Source organism: Micromys minutus (genome assembly GCF_963924665.1).
Source record: "Micromys minutus genome assembly, chromosome: 12".
NCBI classification, from domain to species: domain Eukaryota; kingdom Metazoa; phylum Chordata; class Mammalia; order Rodentia; family Muridae; genus Micromys; species Micromys minutus.
In genome coordinates, this window is record NC_137981.1 from 30,415,697 (window position 1) to 30,433,914 (window position 18,218).

The following is an 18,218-nucleotide window of genomic DNA, read 5'->3' on the forward strand; positions in this document are numbered from 1 at the left end:
CACTGTGGGTTGTTTGCTTTTTAAGAAAACTGAGGGTTGGAGAGATGGCTCAGTGGTTAAGAGCACTGACTGCTCTTCCAGAGGACCTGAGTTCAATTCCCAGCAACCACATGGTGGCTCACAACCATCTGTAATGGGATCCAGTGCCCTCTTCTGAAGACAGAGCTACAGTGTACTTATATACATTAAATAAATAAATCTTTTTTTTAAACTGAATTACCTGATGAACTGAGATTGTAAAAGATCACAGGCGGACTGGAAGTGGGTAACACACAACAGAAAACTGTGTCCTATAAATATGAATCTATGGCAAAAATGCTAAGAAACATGGAAGGAATGCTTTTAGCATGTTCCAAAAGATGATGAAAATGATACGGCTCCAGGTTTCTAAAGGAGAATCCAACATTCCAGAAGAAGAAGAAAAAACAAACAAACAAAGAAAAATTTACCCAGGCCCATTTATTTTATTTTCTTCTTGTTGACAGGACAAATTCAAACCAGAAAAGACAGCTATTTTACTCTAAAAGACATGAAGAAGAAAGGGACAGCCCATGAAATTCATACTAACATTAATGCTTTATTAGCACTTAGAAATGTACATCAAACACAAATTTTGTGCCAGGACATGGAATATAAGGGTGAACCAGACCAGCAAAATCATTCTTTCTGGGGTTCATATTCTAAGCATGTAAGCATGAGCTAACAAGGAAATACTGCTAAGGGCTAAGGAGGGAAAAAAAGGATAATGGGGAATAGCCACCAGACTAGGAATATCTGCTGATCAAGTAGAGGTATGAATGAGGCCAGAAACCAGAACTAAGAGATATTCCTTTTAGATGGACAGCTGGAACAAAGACTACTATGAACATGATTAGTGTGTTTAGGTCCATAGGGAGACAATGTGCATAGAGGATGCTAAGTCTAGAGACCTCTGAGAAGGTGGAGACCAGATCATTCAAGCCTTAGTAGATCTAATGGTGGGAGACCATGGTTATCTCAAGAAGTCTGTGTGACCTTTCCTGGGAGGAAAATCCAGATATGGTACCAACAGCAGAGAGAAGAAGCTATCCCACCCAAGTCTAGCTTAGTGAACAAATGACTTTTGGGGGGATGATTATAGAAATACGGGTGAACAATTACTTTAATAAGCATAAATGACTAAAAAGTAGTTGCTTTGATTAACAACTCATCCAGTATGGATACTGACTCATGAAAATCATGTTCTTGTTCCTCACTGTCCAAACGGCAGGAACCTTGAGTAACTGGAGAGTCTCTTTTCCCGGGAAACTTTCACTTCTTATACAACCTGGGAAAGAGACCTTGATTATCTGTAATTTTCTGAATTTCCTGATCCTTGTAAGTTTCGTTTACTTCCTGGGTCTTGTATATTCCTTTGCTTCCTGAGTCTTACAATTCCCCAGGAGGGAATGTCTTAATTCTAAAGAGATAGCTCCACAAAATAGAGGAAACACATATCTTCTATGTTTGAAATTAACACTGAGCAGAAAATACATTGTAATGAGAAGGAATGACCAGTGGAGGAGAGTGGAAATGGTAAGATAACATTGGCAAGAGGTTGCTCAGGCTCAGACTACAAAAGTGACCCACTGAGAAGATATGAATCAGTCCACCAAATGCAGAGCCACCTAAACTGTAGATGAAAATGAATATCAGGGGGAGGATATAAGGAAAAGCTAAGGATACCATGTCAAGACACTGAGTCACCAGTGCTGACAATTACTGAACAGTCAGAGAGAAAGCAGTCATGGTGATGGGCCAGATAAATATAAATATTCTCTGATACATATGAAGTCTGAGAGCCATATTTATCCAAACAGTCATGAAAAATGAAATGAAGTTAAAGCCTGTAAGTGAGATCATAACTTATGATTTATGTTCAAGGGTCAATGGAAAATAACTGATATTCACTGACACAGTGAAGGATAGATTCACTGTGGTAATAGTGCAGATAGCCTAGGACCCATCCCACAGCCCTCCTGAGACTGAGGTGGGATTCATGACACAAGCGGGAAAATAATTCTCTAATTCCATCTTGACAGTTCAGACTTCCTTCCCACTTTATATAGAAACTCAGACTCTTTTCTTATTCTTTATTAAACATCCAAGTTTAAGATTCGGTGAGTCTCAGAGTTTGGGATAATTTATGCACATAGGCAAAGGATTTTTGAGCAAAGCCAAGGATAAATCAGAGGAAAGACGAGCAATAATTCTCCATTGTTTCCAAAACCAGAAATGGTAAAATGTTTATAACACAATGGCAAACTGGTTCTAAAGCAAGGTGATGTCAGGGTTGCTTGTGAACACTTCGAAGAGAACACAATAACCAAGCAAAGCCAACACATGATGGGTGTGGTGGCACCGGCTTGTAATCTCAGCCTGGGAACACTGAAGCAGGAAGACCACTAGTCTGAGGTCAGCCTAGGCAACTTAGTGAATTTTTTAAAATAAAATAACATCGAAGACATAGATGTTTATTTAAGGGGTATGAATACCTATTCTACACACCCTAGATTACTGAATAAAAAGCTCGAATGCCATAAATGGATTATCTTTTTCTCAGTTGTTGGTCAGTAGAATCCTATAGTCAAGACACCTAACTACAAAGATTACAGGTCATCGCTGATGTTATTGCTTAACATCCAGAACTTGATGGCAAGATTCTACTGCTGAAAACAACATAAACATGTGACATAGAAAATAGAAAAATCAAGCACTGACCTCAAAGTTTTATTCTTAATGGGTAGCTTTCAAGGAGCTGGAAGGTCCTTCGAGAGTAGAGAATTAATCAACAATCTTACAAAGCTGTAAACTCTCTGAGTTACAAAGGACTGGCCTTGTTAGATGTGTCCACTGGTGTAATAATGGCAAAAATGCTATGGTGAAGACCAATCACTTCATGGATTTATTTAAAGATAGAAGGAATGCCTGATGCTATTAGTTACACTTTAAAAATACAAAACAAGCAACAACATGGCTAGCTAGATCATAGGCCCTGGGAGAGCACCTAAAACTATTTCATTCTGTTAAAGGAACATAGAAATAAAGTGCCCTCAAGTTACTATCTATATATCCATTGATTAGTACATCTTTCAACCCTCACCAGAGGTATTTCCTTTCAAAGTAGACAGGATTAATCCAGAGATTCACATGTAGTAAATCCACATGTAGTAAATAAGACAACTGAGTTTTCACCTCTAAGTAGGACATTTATATCTAACCCGCTTCTCCCAAAGCCCATCAACCTCCATGGAAGAGAGGATAGAAATACTGTAAGAGCCAAGCAGGGTAGATGACTACAATGAAACAGTGTTGGCTAGACAGGGCCAATACACACATGAACCTGTACACAGTAAAGCCAATTAAAATTCCAGTATAAATAGGGGAGGGGCTTGTGAAGCCCCACCCCTATCTGATAACTATTGGCAACTGATGGCTGCTAAGAGAGGTGTCAGTTTTCTTAAGGATGCACTTGGGAGGCCACCCACACCCTAGTAGATGGTCCTCCACTCATTCACCCATTCACACATGGGCAAGTCTAAGAGGATTCACTATTGTTTTATTTTTTTTTTAAGGGCACATGAATTTTGGAGGGAAATGAAAATATATTATATGCATTATGGAATGTTCCAACAACAAAAAGATTATAAAACTATGGATTTATGGACAACAAATCATCACAACTTCATTTACTTTCTTCTTTCTAAAATGTCACAAGAAGTTTAAAAAAAATAATGAGACCTAATGATATCAATATTAACAAAAGAAAGAAACAAAACAAAAGAAACAAAAGAAAATTTAAAAAAAAAAAACAAAATCATTTCCAGTGTTTATTAAGGTCCATGTGTTGTTTGTTTGATTGTTTGTTTTTTAGGTTCCCTCTCAGGTTTAGTTTCCCTGTTCTTCTATGGAAACTAAGATGCTAGTGGTAAGATTCTATCTCCAGGTGACCTAAGTTGTTACCTAGAATTCATGAGCACGTTTTAACCCCTACAAATGTCCACCTGTAGCCCAGCGTGTGGCGTAGGTAGTCTTACAGCTTGCCTTGCTACCGTCATGTAATATCTCATCTTGCTGCAACGCTGGACCATCCACCTAACCAGGAACTGACCACACAAAGCATGGTGAGCAGCGATAAGCACAGGCGTGCTAAAGGCAGTGAACTAGGCATGAAAGTGCATGCTTCTGAATGTCTTCATCTGGCCCCAATTTTAGAGACATCCCAACTCATCACTGCAGCTAAACCTGTCCTCAGATGCTTCCCCCAATCACTGTAGAGGGTTAAGGAACTGGAGTTAGCTATTTAGCTCACAGTTGATTGACACCACCTTTTATCATCTTACCAAACTGTCACTTTCAAGAGCAAGAAGTCATGCACAAAGCTTCACGTGTTGATAAATGCCCTTTTCTTAGAGAAGACCATTAAGGACCTGATATGACTAGACACTAGCAGAGATGTTCAAACTTGAGACTTTCCATTTTGGAGGTACTTCCGAGGTGTTCTGCTAAAAGATTCTATGTGGTAGTCATCTCTAACTGCACAAAGGTGTCCTGATGAAAAGTCTATCTGGGTGCTGACTGCTTGAGATTCAGTTCATCCTGCATAGCTTACATCATCTAGCCACTGTAGCTGCCAAACATTTCTTCTTATTTATGTCTCTGTGGTCTTGTCTCCTGTACCCTAAGTGGAGGAGGGAGATTGCGTGAGTCTGTGAGCAAAGCTGAGAGTTCTTGTGACGAGCATGTGCCATACACTGTAGTCATGGAAGCTAAATATTAGTCTTGACAAACCACCTTTGTAGTTCAATTAAAAAAAAAGGGGGGGTACAGAGACTTTGGACCCTGACCTATTAACCCCCCCCCCCAAGTTTACCACCTGTCAAGGTGGAGCTGAGATGGGGTATCTGAAGTTCATTAGTCTAGAACCTGTGAATTCCAAAGGGAGAGTGGTCTCCAGCCCGCCTTCATTCACTCCACTTCATTCACTCCACAGGCTTCGCTGAGTGACAAGCTAGGTGCTGTTGATATGGACACCAGACTTGACAACATAGCCACAACTCCACTGCTCGTATGCCATGGTGGCCAAAGAAGTCTGGGAGTCTAGGAGACCAGTTAAGAAGCTTCTTCTTGTTCTCCTACCTTTTCTCTGTCTACTCTACAAACTGCACAGCCTGGTCCTCCAGCTCTGGAGAGCATTCTGGGTCAGTGTGTTAGCTGTTTGTGTTGAAAGGAAAATCTCTTCATGGTCAAAACACTGATCTTCTACTTCGTTTTACAACCTAGAAACCCAACAAAGCATACAGCCCCCCCCGTCCATATAAAAACCTGGAGATTTGAACTCTCCTCCTCCACCTGAGGGAAGGACTCAATGGGATGCTGAAAGCACTAAACTCAGTAAGTCCCATCTGAAGTAAACTCCTCCCTTGGGACACTTTTCTTCCATGTGTTTTAAAGTTAATCTTTACTGCTGAAAAACGGCACTGTATTACAGTACAAAATTTGTGCTGTGAATGATAACCCTTCAAGGTGAAACTTAAGTTTCAGCAGGTGATTTGCACAACCATACATGATGACCTTATTTGAAAAAGAAAGAAAACAAATCACACCATACTAGTTAAATCCTTAATGGAGGTTAGTACAACCTACTTTTCTGTGAACTCCTGGAGTTATAATTTTACCTAAGCTCATTGAACCTATGTAATAGATGAATCTATGTACATGTGTGTGATGGAAGCATGTGGGGGGGGCAATGGACACTCGTTTACACACATATGAAGCATAGATGAAGATGGTCTGTGGTCTGCTCTTCAGACTACCACCTTATACCCCAGACACAGGGACTTTCTCTGACCCTGGAGCTTGACATTTTCTTAGCTAAACCCCAGATGCTGTTTTGTTTCTGCTCCCTGCTCCCTGCCACTAGGGTTACAGGCATGCATGTCCATGCTGACACTTTTATATGAACACTTGGAATCCAAATCCATGCCTTCATGCTTATGCAGCAAGCATGCTTATCCCTTGATCCCTCTACCCACTCCTAAGCATTAGCTTTTTGTGGTTTAAAAAGAATTGATTACAGAGAATTGGGGGTAGCTCCATACTACAACCTTTCTGCCAATACCAAATTTCAGCCCCACAGCTCCTCCTGACACACCCACACATACATACACACATACACACATACACACTGGCCAGAAAAAACTTCTTTCTCAGTCTGTGTTAAACCTCTGATGAATTTCCAGTCCTCAGACCATCACTCATATGCAAAGTTGGGCATGAGCAGATATACCAGTAGTCTAGAGCCAAGTGAGAGTGACTGCACAGATTGCATTAGGTAATAGAAACCTCGTCCCTGGAACAGGGCACACATTCTTACTTAAGGCTTTGTCTCGGGGTCAGGATCTAGCCACATGAAGAGTCTTGTTCCACTTAAGGACAACAGTTGATCATCTAATCAACAAATCTATAGTACTAAGGTCACCACTAGTCAGAGCCACTTTGAACATGTACCTGCCAATGAGGAAGATACTCATTTTACTCAGAAAAGATCTCCTTAGCATTGCCCATGTCAGGGCTCTCTGATTTAAATGTTGACTCAGGAGTCCCAGGATAAAAATGAAGGTACCAACTCCCTAGGGTATTACCGACATATTAATATCCCTTGCCCCATCATTACTCTGAGAAGATTGCCTCACTTACCTGTGTCCTCATTTATTAAGAATACATGAACCAGGGCCAGAGAGATGGCTCAGTGGTTATGAGAACTCACTGCTTTTCCAGAGGATACAGGTTCAGTTTCTAGTATCCACATGGTAGCATGTAATGTTCTGTAACTCCAGTTTCAGGTGATCTAACATCACCTAGATGTACATATAGGCAACACACCAATGCACACAAAACAATAATAAATAATTTTTTAAGTTATAAAATAAAAGAATATGTTAAGTATGGTAGAGTCTGTGGTGGTCTAAAAATGGCTCCCACAGACCCATAGGGAATGGTACTATTAGAAGGTGTGGCCTTGAGTGAGTAGGTGTGGCCTTGTTAGAGTAAGTATGCCGCTGGGGTGAGCTTTGAGGTCTCAGATACGCAAGCCAGGCCCAAAGTGTCAGTCTCCTGCTGCCTGCTGATCCGGATGTAGAACTCTCAGCATCTCCTCAGCACCATGTCTGCCTGTGTGTCACTTTCCTGGCCAGATGATCATGGACCAAACCTCTGAACTGTAAGCCAGCCCCAATTTAATGTTTTCCTTTGTAAGAGTTGCCATAGTCAGTCATGGTTTCTCTTCACAGCAATAAAACTCTAAGAACACAGAAATCTAGACCCCCCCCCAAGCCAAATAAACATCTCCCCCCACCGTGTGTGTGTGTGTGTGTGTGTGTGTGTGTGTGTGTGTGTGTGTGTGTTTGTGTGTAGGAAGGGCTTTTGCCCATGTGTGTACTTTTCCCCATGTGTGTGAATGTGTAACCAAGAAGTCAGTGTTAGAATGTCTTCCTCTATGGCTCTGCATGTTGTTTTTGTTTTTGTATGAGGCAGGGTCTGTCACTGAACCTGGCACAGATCGATTAGATACACTGCCTGTTCATTGAACTCCAAGGATTCATGTGTCTGTCTGTGTTTCCCTGTGCAGGAGTAAGAGGGACACACCTGGATTTGGGTGGGGAAGATGTCTGAGCACAGATCCTTCTATTTACACAGCATGTACTCTGTCTACTGAGCTATCTCATCAGAATTTAAATGTGCAGAGCACTTTATAGCCAACCCATTGGGAGAGGCTATGCAGAGCACTATCTCAAAACCAAAGAAAGCTCAAGAAGGAACAAATGTATAATTGCTAGCCATCCTAACCACACCCCAGCGTGGATCATAGCTGTATCCTTCTCTTCTCTGTTGATATGATAAAGCATTCTGACCAAATATCAACGTTGGGAGGCAAGGTCTTATTTATCTTAGAATTTCAGGTCATCATTCATCATCCAGGGAAGTCAAGGCAGGAACTCGAGCAGGAACTAAAGTAAAATCTGTGGAGAAGTACAGCTGGCTAGCTCACTCTTCGCTCGCTCACCAGCTAGCCTTCTTAGAGCTCAGGCCCGCCTGTCTAGCTTGGCCCTCCCACACCCATGAGCAGTCAGGACAGTCTCTCACAGACATAGCTACAGGCTACCCTTATCTGAACAATGCCTCAACAGAAACTCCCTTGGAAGCTTGGTCCAGCTGACAACTGGAGCTTACCAGAACAGTGGCCATAAATCTTTGTGTAGTATTCTCACACCAGACATGACATAAGGAAAAGACCATCTTTCTACCCTCCCTAGAGGTTTTCTGTAAAAAAAAAAAAAAAAAAAAAAAAAAAAAAGCACCCGTTAGCTGAAAAGGTCCATTGAGAAATGTCAATTCAAGCATAGAAAAGATAGTATCAGGCACCACCTTCAGGGATTCAAGCACATGGGGAGGAAGAGAGGAGAAAACAGGAGGGTGAGTGAGATTCGCTACCCTTTCCTAGGAAGAAAACCAGGCTAGACTAGATTGTGTTAAAATTGCCTTGTTTGATTCCTGAGAAGCTACAAAAGGCCCAGAGGTCTAGAGCCCTGACACACTCTCCAGAGCACACACTAGGCAGTTACCCATGGTGATGTTAACTAATGTAAGTAGCCTTTTAGTGAATGAAATACCCATCACTTTCAGAGTCCTACACAGGACAAGTGTTGAAGACTGGACCAGAAGCCTCCTTTAAAAATTCAACCCAGGAGGCTGGAGAGATAGCTCAGTGGTTAAAAGCATTGACTGCTCTTCCAGAGGACCTGGGTTCAATTCCCAGTAACCACACGGTGGCTCACAACCATCTGTAACTCTAGTCCAAGAAACTCCAGTTCCAAATGATCTGACAGTCTCACACAGATATACATGCTGTCAAAATACAAATACACATGAAATGAAAATTAAAAAATTAAAAGAAGAAAATTTGACTCAACAAAGAGATGTCTTTTATGATCAGCTTGAATGTTCCATATAAAATCATGGCCTAGAATCCTGGGAGCCAAAACCATCACCTGAAGGATGAGACAGGATTGGGATTGGTGGCTGATAAGCATCATTAAGTCCAGCTTGAACCCCCTTATACTAGTCAGGGTCAACAGCCACTCTGGCCCTGCAGCTCTGAACCTGTAGTTTGAATGCAGAATTCCACATCTCTAGAGGGCACCCGAAGAGGTATAAAATACATGCAAACACACAGCTGCAGAGAAAATTGCTTGGCAGAACATATATTTTAATTTTTATTTTCAGCATTCCAAAGCAAAAACTAATTGTCGTGGGGTAATGATGAGAAACACCAGTGTGCTGTGAGCATGCCTGCTGGCTCTCAGAGGCTTATACCATAAGGAGGATTCTAGGGGCCACAGGCATGTACTGAAAAGACTAGGCTCTAAATTCAAGGCAAATATTTTGTCCACAGTTCTGTCAGCAATGATCATAAACCTTACTTTTTCCTTTTCCTTTTAGCTATAGACATGTGTCCTAAATGCTAGGATAACTGTGCTTTACTTGCATAGAAATGTGTCACATGCTCAACAATGAAATGATTGCTCTGTGTCTCATTCCTGATCTGGCTTCTAAGCACCCAACTGTCTGCCTGTAGAGTGGAGTTCTTCAAGTCTGGGAATGGTCAACTCAACTGCACACAGCCACCCAGTTGGGCATTTGAAAGAAGCAATGGAGTACTGCCTCCCAGCCCCCACCCCCACGACCTTCATCAGAACCACACTCCCCAGGCTTTCTCCCTGCCATGTTTTCTCAGGTATGTGTTCAGAAATACCCACCTCATGCTGATAGAGAACACAAGAAGTGGCCATATAATAAGGCTGGAAGGATATATCCCGTGAAAGATATGATCCTTTATCCTTTGCAGTGTTATTCCCTCCAACTGTGTTTCACACCCCTTCAGGGACAAGCCCTTCACTGGAATCTTGGAATGATGCTGCAAGATCTTTTATCTCAAAAAGCTTGTCACTGTAGTTAATACAGACATGTGGCTATAATAACACAGCTAAATATAAAGGGACCCATGAAGCTCAACTACTGTAGTGCATGCCTGTAATCCCAGGGCTCCAGAGGCTAAGGCAGAACCTGTCTCCAAAAGTAACACATTGTGCATATGTTTGTATATAAATGTATATGTACATGCTCAGTATGTATATAGAAATGCATAAAACCATATTTAGTACATAAATGAGTTGTTTAAGCATGTATGTCTAGGTATGCACAGATATAAATTTGTGTGTGTGTGTGTGTGTGTGTGTGTGTGTGTGTGTGTAAATACATACAGCATATATATGGCAGCTTGTAAGATCAAGGGAAACCCTGACAAGCAGAGACTGAGAAGGGCTGGCTCTGGGAAAGTATAAAGTCCTTGGCAGCAGAAACTACCTAAGATGTCAGCCATGTTTAGACTTTGGTCCTCTTGGCTTCAGTGTTCAAACAGCAGGTAGAAAATGTACTTAATGGTCTTCTTTGAAGCTCCTGAGCACTCCCTGTACTGTTGAGGGACAGCTGTCGCTTCATGGCTACATGGGGTAAGGGAAGGTTACCTCTCTAGAAGGAAGGTGAGCATTAGGAAGTTTTCAAAAGAGCCATAGATGTAAAGAAGTGAGCCAACATTCACCAGAATGAAGACACCAAATGCAGACCTGCTAAATAGTGCATTATTTACCTGCATAAAAGTGACTGCAACTGGATAACCAGGATTAATAATAATTAGGTAGACTGTGCTTCGTCCCATTTAGAGGTGGAGTGTTGGGATTCACACTGACGCATCTGAATTTAAATCCCACACTTCCAACTACTAAACATAGCACCAAAAACCTATTATATACATACATACATACATACATACATACATATATACATACATATACACACACAGACACACACACACACACACACACACACACACACACACACACATATATATATATATATATATATATATACCCACACATCCTTCAGGATAGAAAGTCAATGAGAACAAGCACGCTCAGTTCGCCACACTGTCACCTATCATTCATCAGTAAACGGCTCCCTCATCAGGGTTGGGATATCCCAGCTCCTACAGCAAGGGTTAAATGAAGCCACATTAAGAGAAACTATTGGAATGGTACAAGGAAAAAAAAGATGCCTGTGAAATAAAATTTCATCTCCATCCCATTACCAGAAAGAGAAATGGGGCTAGTGTTGGCCCTGACCTGGGTAAATTCAGGAAAATGAGCTGTCTATTTCTAACCCGCTTATATTTAATTATTAGAAACACTTCAGGTCAAAGTTATGTGAGTCTCACAAAGCATCATGGGTCTACTTTATAACACTTTTAAAAAGAAAAGAAGAGGAAACTAGAGCTGGAGAAAAGTTAAGAGCACTGACTGCTCTTCCAGAGGTCCTGAGTTCAATTCCCAACAACCACATGGTGGCTCACAACCATCTGTAATGAGATCCCATGCCCTTTTCTGGTGTGTCTGAAAACACATTCAATGAATTGACATACATACATAAATCAAAAAGAAAGAATGAATGAATGAAAGGAAGGAAGGAAGGAAGGAAGGAAGGAAGGAAGGAAGGAAGGAAAAAGGAAGGGAGGGAGGAAGGAAAGGAAGGAAGAAAGAAAGAAAAAAGAAAGAAGTAAGGAAGGAAAGAAAGAAGAAAAAGACTTAATTTGCCTCAAATGGTTTGCCCATAACCTCAAAATTGTAAAATCACTTCCAAATTCAGAACCACAGGTCCCTATGTCCATTTTAGAGTCTGTAAATACAGCTTTCCAAGCACCTTAAGCACACTTGGGCTGTCAAGCCTTAAATGGAGGTTCTTCTAATGGGACAATGGAATCTAAAGGGGGCTCTGAACATAGATCATGGGAACACTGGCCTCTGGATGTATGGCCTCCCCACACTTACTGCCCCTCTCTGAGCTTTGGTATTTTTCTTTAACCAGACATATGTTTTTATGTTCTTCCTGCAGCAGGGTGACCAAGGAACAAACAGATATTATCTGATGTCTTGACCAGAAACAAAGCCAAGTTTCCTTCATTAACATTGCTATGATTGTACAGGAAGTAGAAATAAGTAACTTTGTAAAGGCTTGACTAAATATAAAGGATAATTTTCATTATAGTCATTATACAATAAGGAGAAAGACTACATTTAAAATGGCAGACAGCTTCAACAACACTCAAAAAGATGAATTTTCTCAGTTTGTATGAGGACCAGCTTGCCATAAAGATTTGCTGAAAAGTCTTAGTTTACACATGTCAGCAAAATCCACACTAGGGTGGAGTCCATGGGCCCATCACTGTGGCAATAGGTTGACCTGAGAACATGCGTTTGTGTGTTCAAGAATCTGAAACAGTCATAGCATAAATCGTGAATAAATTATCCAAATAAATCTGACTCCTGCCCTTACAGCTAAGCAATAAAGACAGGCATGAAGCATGGCTCACATAAACCTCCCCTGAATTTGATCATGATGTCATTTTTATTTCGGGATCAAGCAGGGAAGGTTAATGGTAGAGCAACTGCAAGAGGAAAGAGGCTAATTCAGGTAAAGTGTTAACTTGCTCAACTCTCAGACTGCAGCAAAAATATGACGGTTCATTTCACATCTTTGTGTGGAGTAATATGCAGACCTGTAGTGGCTACAAAATCATCCCAAAAAAAAAACTTGGAAATAATTCACCCTTTATATTAAAAATGCACAGTGACGCATATCATCCATCAACTCAGGTGACATGTATTCCTCCTGGGAGATCCAAATTGTGAGGATTACATTTGCTCCTCTGTGTGTTCCATGGGACAATGCCAGATGCAAGTTCAAGCAACAGAAATGTCATAGGGTTTTCCACATATTTTTGTGAGCTAAAAGAAGCTCCCAACCAAGACTGTGCACTCTGGTGGGGAGAAGGTCGCCAAGGACAACCTTAATGCTGGAGGGGATTACTAGTGGGAAGATTTTTTTTCCTTGTCAAATGTTCTCAAGTTTTTGGTCATCTAGAACTGAGACCAGCAGATGAGGGGTGGCACAGGCTGTGGCGTGTTATAATACAGAACCTCTAGGGGAGATTCCTCCTTCTAGAAGCCTCAGTGAAGTGAGAAACAAAATCACCCTGGTCACTAATGTTCTAAACTAGGTTTTGCAAATATTACTATCAGAGGGTCAGTGGTAAATAGTTTGGACCTTATGGGCCTAAAGGCAGGTGAAGCACACCACAGTGACCCCTCAGTCCATTATTCCCAATATAACACTCAGACAGAAAGCAGTATAAAAAGCAGCAGAAAGGATTTGGCCTACAGGTATAGTTGAAATTTCATTGATAAGAAGGTTTTGGATGCTAGACTACCCAAAGATGGAATCTATCCAAGGACTCTGTATCTTTCTCTGCTCTGTTCTCAATAGAAGGAAATGGAAACAGTGTAGATGTCAATCAACAGAAGAACAGATAATGAGAATGTGGTGTGGGGGAGAATACATGCAGCAGACACACATATGTGGAATTTTACTCATCTATAGAGAAAAGAGGAATGTGCAGGAAAATTCAAGGATCTGGAACTCATTAAGTAAGGTAACCCAACTCAGAAAGACAAACACATGTTTACTCAGACATCTGGATCTTAGCTGTTAACGTGTGTGTGCATGTGTGTATGTGTATACATGTATGTATATGTATGGATGAATAGATGGATGGACATACATATGTACATAGGTGTGTGTATATGTGTATGCCTGGGTATGGGCTTTAAAACTATGAAGGAGATCATGAAAGGTGAAAGTAAAGTATTGAGGGTGGCAGAAAGCGTCATAAGATGCCTGGAACATGAAACCAGAAAAATGGGCTTCTAGGAGTGTGAGTGTACAACTGGAGACAGGAGAAGGAGAATGGAGAGTTTAAAATTTTGATGCAAAAGAACATAATAAAATCTCATACTTTGTTAAACATACAAGAAAAGAAAAAAGGAAAAGAAAGAAAATGGGAGAAAAGAGAAGGAGGGGATTGAAGGGAGGAGGGAAAAATAGACCTAGTCTTCTAAAGCAACTTTTTGTATAAGATTTTGGAATGGTGCCTGATGCAGTCTGCTTTTTTTCTCTTCTCCCTTCTCTTCCTTTGGTCTTTTATTCAATCTACTCTAGGTTCATTGTCTTAGACAAGATAAGTCAACAAAATAAGAATAATCTCTTCCTGGCTTTAGACATTCAAAGCCCTATCATGTCTTTTGTTTTCCTAGGAATAAGAAAAAGTTCCATGTAAGGACAGACATGGGAAAGGCAGTAATATGTCCATCTTTGAGTCCTCAACAAGTGACTAGTAAGGTAAGGGATGACCTGAATGCAAACACACATTGGTGTGTCATAGAAAGAGAACCAAGCCAGAGCGTTCTGACATTATCCTGGGCCAGGTATCATCAGGAAAAGAAGAAACCTTGGGTCTATAGAGCCAGAGTGTTGGATATGAAAAGAGATGAATTCTGAATCCCAGATTCCAGGCAGAAGCTTAAAGCATCAGAGAAGAGTCCACTCCCTTGTGGGCAGAGCAGCCTAGAGCTATGGCCAACTCGGGTCCTTACTCTAAATGAACACAAAAATAGAACAGGTTGAACCCACATACTTGGAGCATGAGTGGATGTGAAGCGACTTTGTAGATGTTGACAGGGGATGACTAGCTCTATGAACCAGGACCAATGATTAGAGGAGATGAGGGACACATATAAGGGTGCAAACAAGTCAACAGAAAAATGGCCATTGAGAGACAGGGTTTGACTGGCAGCTCATACCCTGAAAGAGGGACTAAGGAAGAAAGTCATAAGATGACCTATGCCTGCCCTTATGCATGTTGAGACTGAGATGTCACAAAAAGAGATTTCAAAGGCTATGACACTGGCCCCATGCAGAGATGACTGGATCCAGAAGCCAAGTATGAGTGATGGCTACGGACAACTGTTCCCCTACTGGAGAGGCAGGGTGCTAACAACTAAAATGGGTGGACAAAACCAAAACATTCTTCTAGCTAGTTAGGGAACTTTGACCTTCTTTCCCAGATGTGGTAAAACAAAGACTTTTCCAAGGTGGAGAAGCATGTTTCTTCTGTGTTGACTAGACTCTGTGAATCAGGAGCTCCTCACCAAGCTTGGGGCTAACGAGCGTTCCTTGATTGCACTGGATTCTTTAGGAAAAGATGCCCATTTGGATGGATGATGCCCCAGGAGGTAAGGGAAGCATAAACGTGCTCATCCTCCTGTGGAGCTTAACATTTGATGATCAAACATTTGATCTCTGAGATCCCCTTGAATTGAGAACACCATTTCAAATGAATGATACCATCAGTGGAATGGAAGCCTTAATTGGGAAATAGGCATATTTCCTATGTATATACAGCTTTATGTATAGACTTGATCCAGGTGAATACAGGCATTCTAGATAAAAAACACCATGAGCAGGAGACCAAGCTGAACTAGAACTCTCTTCTTGATTTCAAAGACTCAAGAAGAATTGTAGAATGAGCTCTCCATAAGGTTTCTACAAGGGGATGAGGTGCTGCTGGCCTCCTCCCAGGGACTTTCTCTGTGTAGAAGATACCAAGCTCTGGAGAACAATAGGGATTTCAAAAAAAGATAGCAACTAGAAAATGTACGAGGCATACAGCAGGCACATAATAATTGCCTTGTTTCCTCCCTTACACAATAGGAGCTGTTTGCAAACAAGGAGGCACTCTGCAATAAGTCTTTGCTTGTGTTGTTAATTACTTTCCAGGTTTTCAAGGTACAATCAGTTTAAAATGTGGTTTGCTTTTCTAAGTTGAACTTGGACCATCATAGGAAGTATATGAAGAGCTTTCTAGAAATGCAGGTTACAAGACACAGACATCATTGGACAGAATGTGGTATCCCTTTGGGAAACTATATGTTACTACGATTCCCACATCCACTAAAACTCCAGACTCCAGTTCAACGGAAACTTAAGATGTGTCTCAATCTTCACCTTCTCCGTGACCCCTTTCCCAGCCACAATCGTTAACACACAGCCATCCTTCATCCACACATGCTCTCTCTTTCTCCTACCTGTTATTTGTGCATAACAGTCTTCAGGTGACCCACCATGTGTTCTGTTTTCTCATCCAACCTATCCTGAATGTCAGTGTTACAAGAAGAAATCACTTTGCTTTATTCACTGTCATTTCACAGAGTCTAGTCCAGTGCCTGGCACAAAATAAACACCAGATAAATACTTTACAATAATCTTTGCTGCATCTTGAGCTCTCATTTAATTCAGAGGACCCCAAAGGGAAAGTGTGGAATCCCTGTGATCTTTTGAGGGAAGAATAAAGTAAATGCTTCCCTCAAATAGCCTCTAAACAGGGTCCTTTTCTCTACTAAATAAACTACATAATCAGTGTTTATCTGCATCCAGAGACATGGCCTATCTTGAGCAATAGATGGCTGAAGCCTCCTGTCTTAGACTATCTGTGACTATGTTCCTCTTCCTACTTCTTTGGTCTGCCTGCTCCCTAGCTGATGCCCTCAATGGCCAAGCCCCACTGGGCACCACCCTCCTTGCCTTCAACAACAAAAAGAGAGGGTGTGGTTCCAAGCATCTGGAGATGAGGGGGAGGCTGTGATTTCACAGAAGAGACACATCATTATTTTCTTGTGCCAGGATCATGTTTCATTTAGCTGACTTGGCTCCATAGCTACACAGCATCCCTCAGGCAAATAATACAATTAAACAAATGGAGAGGAGATTTAGTAACAATAAATTCCACGGAGCCACTCATTGCTTTGCATGCTGTTTTAAAAGTTGCTCAGCTTTTAGAAGGATCAATCACCCTGAATCTCATGGGCTCAAACATAGTAAAAATGGATGGAGACTTGAAAACACACACACACACACACACACACACACACACACACACACACCACTCATGTTTTAAGAGGAGACATTTTTTTTTACAATCCAATAAATAAAAAACAATTATAAAAATAGACAGGATATGCATGGAAACATTCAGGCCAAAATGGAAAATAAATTAAAGAAATCAAGTTTGAGACAGTAAGCCCACAGATTCTCAGGAAAAGAATTGTATGCTAGACAAGTCTTGAATAGGAAACAAAGAGTTGTTATCTCAGTTGTACCAATCGTGCCATGCATCCTCATAGGTTTAGACATTGTCTTTTGTAAGCTTTTCGTGCATGAACCATTTTTAAAGCTCATCATCACCATTATGACCAACTCTGAGCACCAGGTGTATTGCTATTTGCTTCCTAGTTTCTCTCAAGTCCACTGACTTCATTTAAACACAGCCTATATGAAAGGAAATGGGTATTTATTACAATGTTTATTATATTTACCGAAACCTGTACATCTTCCATAATAAATACAATTATTGAAAAAGAAAAGTATCTTATGAATATTAAATGGAAGGGTAGGATCACTGTTCTTAAAATAGAATGCACAGAAAAAAATTAAATATAAGAGACTCCTGCTTTTGGTCATAGTGAACAAGTTTGCTTCAGACTAAATCCTTTGCCAAGAACAACTTTAGACATGGGATTAAACATATGAAATATAAGAAGAGAAAAACAAAGAGCCTCTGTTTGGAGACATTCAAGAGATATTAAGGCAGCTAGGACTGAAAGAACCAAGAAAAGAGTCAAAAACACAGAGATAGATCTAGCAAACAGAGCTGCAAATTGGTAGACATCACAGGACTCAAGGTCTCAAAAGTTAACCATTAGGAAAGAATAATTGAGATTTGCAGGCCAGGAGGGAGTCTGGTAAGGGTCCAAGTATTACCATGTAAAGAAAAGGCATGAGAAACCAGTGTTAAGTTGAAACAACTCAACAAAGACCAAAACCAAATTTCTAAACCACCTCAAAGCCAAATGAAGTATGGTCACATACCAGTGCTGAAGATACTGGACAGAGGTCAAGGTTGATGCAATTTCTCCAGAACATGACACGAGCCTGAGATCCATATTGCATTTATACTTACAGCGTTTTCAGCTTTGATCAAAAAATACCAGACAGTCCAGGAGACCTAACCAAACAACCAGCAACTAGGAGTAAAATTATGCAGACCCGTATGTGACCCAGTTATCATATACAAATTTCAAACATCCACAATTAATAAGTTCAAGAAATCAGACACGAAAAGGTTATGAGAACTA

The 18,218-nt window shown here is 40.9% G+C and overlaps 1 long non-coding RNA gene across 2 annotated transcripts in view; it reads right to left on the reverse strand.

The window, feature by feature from the left end:
* Positions 1-18,218, reverse strand: part of LOC308428430 — a 52,961-nt gene that overhangs the window by 25,378 nt on the left and 9,365 nt on the right. The window lies entirely within an intron of this gene.